Consider the following 10557-nt stretch of genomic DNA (forward strand, 5'->3'; position numbering starts at 1 on the left):
TGTCCTTAATTATCAAAAATAAAGATGTTTAGAAACTGCATATTTTAGGTAAATGTGCCACAAACTTCCTGATGCTTTAGGTTTCACATACAAGTATCCATCTAAAAAGGCAAATAATCAATGATTATATGGTCGTATCTTAAAATTTCTACAATTATTTGATAGGTCTAATTAGCTTTTCTTTTGTGTTTTTGATATTTCCTATGCAAATAAGTGTAGTACCACAGGAATGCAACAATTGTTATCCACAGGTAATTAAAGCATGCCTTGGTAATGAATGTTCTCTTTTCAGAGAATATCCCAAATCCTACATCCTCCAAAGGGTGTGTAGCTTTCATGTGCAATTACAAAATGAGCTAGTAACTCAAATTTACAATATTTACTAAGTAAAAGGGGTCACACTACACTTTTCCCATTCACAAGCTTTGGCCTCAGACTTTCCAACCCTTTATTTATGAAAAATGAAATATTATGCTAACCATGACCTTTTAACAACAGCCTGTTCATAGTGGCCAAAGGTTTTTATTGCTGACCTATTAATCTATTAAAAAACAATAATTTCCCTGAGTGTCTTTTTTTTTTTGGAGGAGAAGCAAAACGGAAACACGAAGATTAAAATAGTAAGGATTAAAATTCCCTGAAACGTTCACCAAACACAGAATTTCTTCTTGTTTCTTCTGCCAGAATACATCAAGCAAATACTATAATTTATAGCTGCCCCTCATATAAATCATGAATCTACACAGGAAAAAAATCAGTTCTGTACATACCTCTCTTCTAGTAATGTTAAGTTTTCCCATGTCCATTAGGCTCTTACAACCTAATCTTGCTCTGCCAATTGCTCCCATGGTGAGATCATTAAGTAAATTATTTAAAGATCAAACAGCCTGCAGTGACAATGGAGTTCCATGTAAGGTAAATGCTTCAAAGCTCCCCTCCCCCTTTCTCAAATTATAGCTCTACAGGCTATTCATCACCTCTCGATGGGGCATGCCCCACCATTACTTGGCTTTTTGCTGCAGGCTAAGGTAGCACCACTAATTGGCCTTTGTAACAAAACTGACCTGTGGACAGGATAAAACTTGTTTGGAGCTTTAGAGACAACAATTATTCAAGGTTAAAAACACATCAATGCCACAGCTACGTCACTATAATAAGGGTGAATGAATTTCTTCCTCTTGGGTCTTAATGCGAAAGAATGCATTCGTGTTGTGCCCATGCCAAACAAAAGCTCCTTCAGGTAGTTGAACTAGTCCACTTTTCTTTCTTTCCCCCACCCCTTCTTTTTTAGCTCAAGGACAAGCAGGTCTATCATTTTCTTTATTTCCTCAGAGCCCCTCACAGTGAGGGCCCTTTGATCTCCAAGAATAATGGTAGATGGAACAATTTAACTGCTTCATACAGGTGCAGGAGTTTATTTGACAGGTTACTGCTTTTATTTCTAGCACATTAGCTGCAAGCATGCAAATGGGGTCTTGACAGATTCAAGCAGGTAGATCAGAATTTTATTTTTTTATTTAAGAAGCCTCAGCAAAAGCCTGGCCACACCTGCAATGATGGCATGGTTTAGAACCCTGCATAAATTAAAGACAGGTATGGCCATTGAGTTCCCTGCTGTGAATGAATTTTTACAACTCAGGAAGACAACATGTAGGGGAAAAAAAGCGCTCGATTAAGTAAACAAAGTGGGATCCAGTCACTCACATCTTAAAGTAAAGAGTTCTGCTTAATCTGAGTTATTTTAAAATAAGTTACTGTCCTAGACATCCACTTACATTGTATTGCTTATAAAAGAGAACCGAATGTAGCATAGATGCAAAGTGGAGGAAAACATTTTCAAATCACGTTTATGCAGACCAGTGTTTTTTTCCCAAAGGATGATTATTTGTATGAATTATCTCACAGTTTCATGATTATGACTAGGGCAGTGAAAATCTGCCTTTAGGAGCTTTGCAGACTGAGGGGATTTTCACTCTTTTTTTGGTTTTTTTTCTTAGTTTGAGTGTCATTGAAATTACTTCTGTAAGGAGATGCTATTCAGTAGTCCACCAGCTAGTGATAAGTCTGCTAAAGATTGCTTCTTCAGAATGTTGCCACTTATGGAAGCCACACAGGCATTTAACAATTATTTTCTTCTCCTCTCCTGCTTTGAGCTTGATGTTTGGTTTTCAACGAGTTGTAGTTCTTCATAGAATATCCTGCCCTTCATGTCATGTATTCAAAAAAAAATAAGGCTTGGTATGCATGGATTTTGTACCAGCATAAATAATTTATTTGGAAGTATTACATCAAAACTGGTAGTGTAGATGCAGTTACTCTAGCATAGAGGTATTACCTAGCATAGAGGTATTTTACACGTATTTGACTTGTGGGAAAATTTATTCTAGATTAAATGACTTTATGTCAATATAAGTACTTTCGCATTGCAGGACTATAAAGGTAAGTGTGCTACTGTATTTAAAATTATAAAACTCAAAGTCGCATTTAGATTACTCTCCATCTCTGCTGACACAGCTGTGATGGAGTGGCATGTGGAGAGATAAGACAGGCAGGCAGCACTAAGAAAGATTCTGTGTAGACCCCTGAAGATTAGCTGAGTACCAGCTTTTTCTTTCCAGTCTGAACTACTGCGACCCTAACAAGTGCTTTGTTGTTGCAGTGTGCTGGTAATGCACTGCTTCTCAGCTATTGCACTCCTGGGAGACGTGTGGCCTGTTTCTCACCTGTATGGCAACAACTGTAGCTGTTAAACAGATTTGGTGAAAATTACAGTCCAGTTTTCCAGGCAAAATAATGTTCTCAGAGAGGTAACAGAGACACAGGATTGCAGTGAGGAATGGATACTGACAATAACTTCTGGTCAGTTTAACTCTTTCTAATTTGTGCACATCGAATCTCATTTGAATATAATTTCAACACGTTGTATATATTCAGGCAAACTTCTGTTTTACCCCACATAAACACCGCATTCCAGAAGACAGCTTGAGCCACGTTTAAATGTTTTAGAGGAAAAGTCCTAAAGTGAAGTTCCTAGGATAAACTTTTCCCTGTAAAAGTACAGAACCTCGAAATTCTGAATTGGACATAAACGACAATTTTTTGTCATTGCAGTATAAGGCCTTGGATTGTGTCACTACCTGGCAAGATTTTTTCTGTTCACACACCCCTAGAGAAATTTTGGGACCAGGTGTTGGGAGAAGCATTTTACACAACTTCATGCTCTTTTCTTGTAGTTCCTGTGGGGGCTTCACACTGCTGCAACGCTGCAGGGTAAGAAACCATCTTGTATAGGTCAATTACTATCTGCAGAGTTATCCCTCCTGAGAGTTTTCTAAGATGTTCTGCCACTCACAAGTTGGATTGTAAATGGTTGCCGTTTAGCATACTAACACTGCTCCTGTTGTGGCCACTTCACCGTGGGACAAATTCACCCAGTAGCAGAGCAGAAGGGACATGTTCTACCCTGCAGAGCAGCAGATTGCTGGAGAGCTTGCAGTTTCTATGTCGCTGTGGGAAATGCTGCCAAAAGCCCGTAACACAAAGGCAGACAGTTCCCCCAGGCCAGACTGCAGGCTCTGCCATGGCTGGTTGTCCTGTGAGGGACTCACCAAGAGATCAATATCTGAAAGCAAACTCATTTCAGTATTAAATTCTTTCTTCTTCACTCCGCACCAGCTGTCCTAGGATGCTCACCAACAGGCACTCCTTGTTCTAGAACAAACAACCTCCTTCTTTGTTTGTTTGCATGTTAATTAACAAGCAAATTCTCATTTGGAAAAAGCTGAACATCAGGATGTGGGAAAGACTGGCTCGGAGACACAGCAATGAGTCCTATCGGCAGTCTGCTGCTCTAGCTCCCACAATCGGAGTCCAAGAAATAAATGTGTGGTGTCTCAGCTGCCAAAATAGTTTCAATAAAAAAGGGGATGTGTAATGCATTAATGATCTGATATTTCAGAATATCTAATGAAAAAGACCCAAAGACTTTCACTGCTCTGCCTGTTTCACCCTTTCTATTTTAACATTAGAAATAAAATATGCTGCTACAGATTGTATTTCTGCTAAAGCTATTACAGGTTTATGACAGTGCTAAAACAGTGCACCAAACATGGAAATTAGTGTTACAGTCTTCTAGGGTTCTTTATTGCTCTTATTTAACGAAAAATATAATAACTTTTTGGCACTTAAATGTAAGTAAGAAAGTCCATTATTAAAAACTTTGAATTTGTATCTGGTAACCAATCAATCAAACTTAATTTCCAAGTATTTTTCATACATAAATCTTAAAGAACTCTGGAGCACACATTTCCCAATATTCAATGGATTTGAAGCTAGACTATTAAAAGCACAACTTCAGAAGATGTTGGTGTATGATCATATATCGTTCCAGTTACAACATACATCTGCAATAAATATTTTCCTAAGGGTTTTTTTTCTGAAGAAATTTGTTTTTTTTTAAATCAATGCTGGTGTGATATGGCAGTCAATGATGACATGCATTCAATTCTTAATTATTCTGGGTTTTTTTGCAATAGATTTTCAAAAAAGAGTAATGTTTCAGTGGACAGCATTTCCCCCTCAGTAAATAGTTAATAAACAGTGTGGCTTCATGTTTTGGATTACTGGCCAGCTGAAATGGAACTCTTTTTCACACTGTGGCACTGATCATGAAAACATCCATGAATTGTTCTCAGGTTCCCAATGTTCTGTCCAAACACAGATTGTGACAAATATTTGAAGTGGCTTTCACTGGAATCACCCTGACTGGATGATTTCAGCTGGATTGGTATTCTTCTGCAGTGATTTCTGTTCATGTGTAAAACACACTGTATTTCCAGGAGGAATCCATAAGGGAATATGGAGAGTAAATAACCGCGAACATTATTTCTAGAAGAGATGGGTTCATATGGCAGAGCATATAGATGTCTTACACAACCACCTCCACATGCTGCAGTTGCAAACCCATGCTAAGGGTCACACTGCAACTGCCTGTGGTTCCCAGAAAACAAGAGAGCTCCACAGTGCTCTTGACTGTACCACTTTTCTCTGTAATTTTTGCACCTCATCTAAGTATAGAATCTAACCGGACAAAGCACTTTGCTGTATTTCCAGCGCTCTCTATTTTCAAGACAAGAAATAAGTGGTTCAGCAGGTTTTTTCATCCTAAATTCTCCATCTCTGCCAGCTGATTCTCTGTAGAGATCGAGGGAAATAACAGTCCATTTTGCAGTTTCACTATTAAAGCTTGAAAAGTTGCCTCCCTCCCACGTTTTCACAAATCTGCATTTATTCTGCTATTTAAATGAGGTATTTAAATGAAAACTAAAATTTATACTGGTCCTATTAATTAAAGTACATAATCTTTTTTCTATGTCCAACTGAAGATGTAACCATCTTAACCCATAGCAAACAAAGCTATATTTGAAGTTAGAAAGTAAGAGAAAGAGCTGTTACCTATCAAATGACCAGTGGAGAACTGTCATAACTTGCCTGTCATAAGACCCTGCTCCAAACACATAAGAATGTCAGGGAGGAAGGACCAAAACTGGATTTGGCATGAATAGTTCTCCTCAAGCAATCAGCTAAAACAGTGAGGACCTTGGCTTGCTAAGATCAGTAGAGCCATAGTAAAAGAATTATTAGCTTTATTATTAATTAATTTTCAATACAAATCTCCCATCAATTATAAAGTCTATTCAAATCCTACATCTAAAGGTGACAGGTTAATATATCTAATGCATTTTTAAGTTACGATTTAGTCATCAAAATAACTATAATAATTATGTGTTTCTCTAGACTATCTACGCATAGAATATTAAGCAGCACCAAAACAAAGTATTTTTTTCTCACCTATACTGAGTAATAGATCTCTTGATTTTACAGCTTTTTAAGTGTCTGTTTGATGAGTTAAAGATAATGAGTCTTAAGGTACAACCTTCTTCATAATATTTCACTTCACAATCACAAGCTTTTTCTGTCAAAAGACGAGAAAAAGTGAACGGGTCACTTTCCAGTGACTTCAAGGGCTTCAAATCTGATTTCTGACTGAGCTTGCAATTTTACGGATATTTGGATTCACATACATATTCATCTAATTGACATTACTTTGCAGTCTTAATTTCTCAGAACTCTTACCTGTCAATGAATCATAGAATCACCGTGTTGGAAAGGACCCACTGGATCATCGAGTCCAACCATTCCTAACACTCCCTTAAACCATGTCCCTAAGCACTTCATCAACCCGTTCCCTAAACACCTCCAGGGAAGGTGACTCGACCACCTCCCTGGGCAGCCTGTTCCAGTGCCCGATGACTCCTTCTGTGAAGAATTTTTTTCTGATATCCAGCCTGAACCTCCCCTGGTGGAGCTTGAGGCCATTTCCCCTTGTCCTGTCCTCTGTCACTTGGGAGAAGAGCCCAGCACCCTCCTCTCCACAACTTCCTTTCAGGTAATTGTAGAGAGTAGTAAGGTCACCCCTCAACCTCCTCTTTTCTAGGCTAAACAACCCCAGTTCTCTCAGCCGCTTCTCGTAAGACTTGTTCTCCAGCCCCCTCACCAGCTTCATTGCTCTTCTCTGGACACGCTCCAGAGCCTCGACATCCTTCTTGCGGTGAGGGGCCCAGAACCGAACACAGTACTCAAGGTGCAGTCTCACCAGGGCCGAGTACAGAGGGAGAGTCACCTCCCAGGACCTGCTGGTCACACCGTTTCTGATACACTCCAAAATGCCATTGACCTTCTTGGCCACCTGGGCACACTGCTGGCTGTCCTGTATTTGGGTTTGTGTGCCTTAGAGTTTCAGAAACTTTTTTCCTCGTTTGTTTCTTTCCTATTTCACAACCTTCCTCCAAGACTCTTTCATACCATCTTGGCCATAGTGTCTTCAGCAAATTTTGTCCTGGAGAGCAAGTTGCTAATTCTGGTAGTAAATAAATATTTTCTCTGATTGTTCCTGAAGAACAGCAGCTTTGGATTTTGGAATAACCTCTACTGGCTATTTCATGTACTTTGTAACAGCACAGCTGTTACTTCTCCTTATTTGCTCTATCTGTACTTGAGTCCTCCTGTGCTCTTGAGCGCTGTTCAAAATCCCCTGGCAAAGCTGTAATGGATCTTAAAGAAGATGTGTGGGAATATCTGCACTACTAGCTGGTGAAGTACATAGAAGGAAGGACTAGAGTTTGATTTGTTGCAAGCCACTTTGAGTCTAGTATCTCATGTCTGCCTCATTGCTTTACTGGCGATGAAGTTTGCTTTGGCCACTGGTCCCAAGCACGGGACCACCTACCTAAAAGAAGGTTGTAGAGAGGTGGGTATTGGTCTCTTCTCCCAAGTGATAGGTGATAGAAGAAGAGACAATGGCCTTAAGCTGAGTCAGGGGTAGTTTAGATTGGGTATTAGGCAAAATTTCTTCTCTGAGAAGGTTATCAAGTACTGGAACAGGCTGCACAGGGAGGCAGTGGAGTCACCTTCCCTGGAGGTGTTTAAAAGGTGAGCAGATGACATGCTTGGGGATATGATTTAGTAGTGGACAGGTACGGTTGGAGCTGATGATCTCACAGATTTTTTCCAACCTAATGATTCTATGATTCTATGACTCTTACCACTTTTAAACAAATTTTGATCCTTAGTCTTTCACTGCAAATTAAGAGCAATTTAGCGTATTATAAGAGATGAAATGTCTTTGGGCATCTCCACAGGGAAAAAGTTGTTTGTTTTTTTTTTAAAAAAAGACAGTTACATCCTTATTTTGCTGTTTGAAATCAGTTTGGTTTGGCTAGCACTTACCACTTGCTGTGGTGAGCACAGTTGCAGTGAGTCTTTTATTGCTAGTTGATTTCTTTAATAAAAACAATGCTGTATTTTACTAGTTCTATAGGATTACGTAAGTAGCCTATTACAATAAGTAGAGGTGCATTTGCCTGAAAATATGGGTTTTTCTCTTCTTAGCGTATGACTGCTATGGACTATTATCCATTTCACCCCCGTAGACTGAACCATAGCACCGCATAATGCTACTTGAGTCCATTTTGAGAAGACTGCAAATTGTCATATTTTTTTGTTAGAGTAATGATCAAATATTGATATTTCTTCAGTTCATACAAATGGATACAATCTTTTTACACACAACTTTGTCAATATATTCTGATGTTCACATTAGGGATTTGGAAATCAATGTAGTTTTCCTGTTATTCTTTTATGATTAAATCAATTGGAGTTATTTACTCATAGCAGAAAATATGGGGGATTGCCAACCCTATGGCTCGGTGAATTGCTTTCTCACTACTGCTGCCCTGTAATGAGAAGGTACAGGTTCTCTTCAGGGGTTGACTAAACTTGCTCATGTATAGCAGCAATTTGAGGTACAGAAATTGTTTATTATTAAGGGCTAGCAATGTTTCCTGCCAAAGGGCATCTTCATCATTTGCCATTACATTAACATTGACAAAGCATGGTAATAATAAAACCCAGCAGTGGTGATCATATGGAGGAAAATAGCAGATACTTGGCAATTCAGCTTAAACCAGCATACTTTATACTCCTGGGGCTGAGAGACCAGACAAAAGACAATGGAATAATCAAATAGATGCACAACAGGACCTTTGAAAATACCGTTCTTGAGATTTGGAGCTATAAAAAGACAGAAGACTGTGCATTAAAGAGATTTGTATTAAAACTTCACACAAAAGCTGCAGCAGCACAATCTGATAATCCAGACATGGCAAAAAGATTTTGTTTATCTTTCAGAGACAAGAGTAAATATTAGTTTGTACAGCAGGTTTGAGCAAAGCACAGTTAATGTATTGGAATGCAAGGCTTACATTGCTGGAGTCTAAGTTTCCATATTAATTTAATTTCTGTGTGCATCATCCATACTTTTCTTCTGGAAAGGTAAGGGTGTGTATGTATGTAATAATTGATAGATAATTGGCAGTTCTCTTTATTCATTTAGAGAAAAGCACCTCACATTCATTAAAATATGTGAGTTCCAGCCTATTTGATTATCCTAAAACCCGATTAAGCATGAAATCCCTCTATTCTTATTTTGCGCAGCTCAATACTGAACCTTAAATTTGAAAGCCTATGATCTAAAAACTACCGTTAAGGGGAAATAAAATCACCTAGAAATAATTCTTTTTGCTATAGTGCCCTCTGCTTGAAACTAAGGCAAAGAAAATGGTACACTAATCAAGGTGGTGAGCTTCTCAAGCTTTAAACAAACCACTCTCTTAAAAATCATCATGAAGTACACTCCTGTATCGCAGGTACCATTACTTTTACCCACGTAATTATATGTGGGTTGGATATCACTGAGGAAATAAATTTAGGTCCTGTTCAAATAAATCTCATGAACATATAGGTGCCTGCTATATCTACACGTCCATCTTACCAGCCTCACAGTACTTACGAACATACTTAACTAACTTTAAATTAAGGTTACTCCGGTACTGCAAACACCATGGAGATAGCTACTGGCCTTGCATTCATTTTCTCACTTCTTCTCCTCACTAGACATCTACAGAGCTACACATGCACAGCTGTGGCCTTGCTCTGTACATCTTTGGCCTCACTGTAGATGCCCTACTATCCTAGAGATAACAAAATCTTTCAGCTATGTTTTGGCTGGGCAGAGGTGATGATAATAGTAACCTAAGAAGTTTAAATTTTTTTCTGGGGAGGGAATGGCAAGCCTTATACTGAGTGGAAAAAAAATAGATTTTTCAGTATTTAAGCCAAAGGGTAGGTAACAATTTGTAGGCTGTTTATTAGATTTTAAGAACCCGAAGCTTCCTGGTCAGATTTTCTCCTGAAACAGCATACTTTCCATAAGTGAAAAAAACGGTAGGAAACAAGTAGGTGGGTTATAGTGCCTTGATTCACCAAACCTTTTGTTAAGTTAGAGTGGCAGAGGTCTTCTTCAGGCTTCATCAGCTGGAGGAGGTTCCTGTCTAGTTTTGTTTGCAGGCAACTTCTTTTCTAGTTGTATGCAGGTGGGTTTTACTGGCTGTGGAATACACCTCAAAAAGAAAAATTTGGATTTTGAGAAACAAAGGAAAATATAAATGTTTTAATGCTAGAGGCATGAAGGAAAACAATATCTACTCTGTTGCCTGAGGACTGTATCATAAGCATATAGTTCTGCCATTTAGCAATCATTATTATGAATGCTCAGAAAACCTTCTGGACAGTTATCATTTTGGGACAACCAAGTAAAGAGAAGGAAATCCCTCAAAAAAGTAAGATTTTAAAAGTGAAATCCTGGAAAAAAGATCATGTCTGCCAAGCCTTAATCAAAAGTGATTTTTGTGGCTGAATTTTAAGCTTCTTAAATCTGAGTCTGTAAAGAAAGTGCTTACAGGTCATTAATTATATCAATAAGATCGAGTGTGTCTACAGTAAAAGTCAGGTGCCAATTCATAAACTTAATATACAGCCAAACACAAATGTGAACAATGGCAAGTTTGATAAGGCAGCAGTGTATGTAGATCTCACTTGAAAATCAGAAGACGTAATTTCTTATCTTTGGAAGAAGTGATCTCATAAATTGAACTCATT

Source organism: Cuculus canorus, chromosome 2 (genome assembly GCF_017976375.1).
Source record: "Cuculus canorus isolate bCucCan1 chromosome 2, bCucCan1.pri, whole genome shotgun sequence".
Classification (NCBI taxonomy): domain Eukaryota; kingdom Metazoa; phylum Chordata; class Aves; order Cuculiformes; family Cuculidae; genus Cuculus; species Cuculus canorus.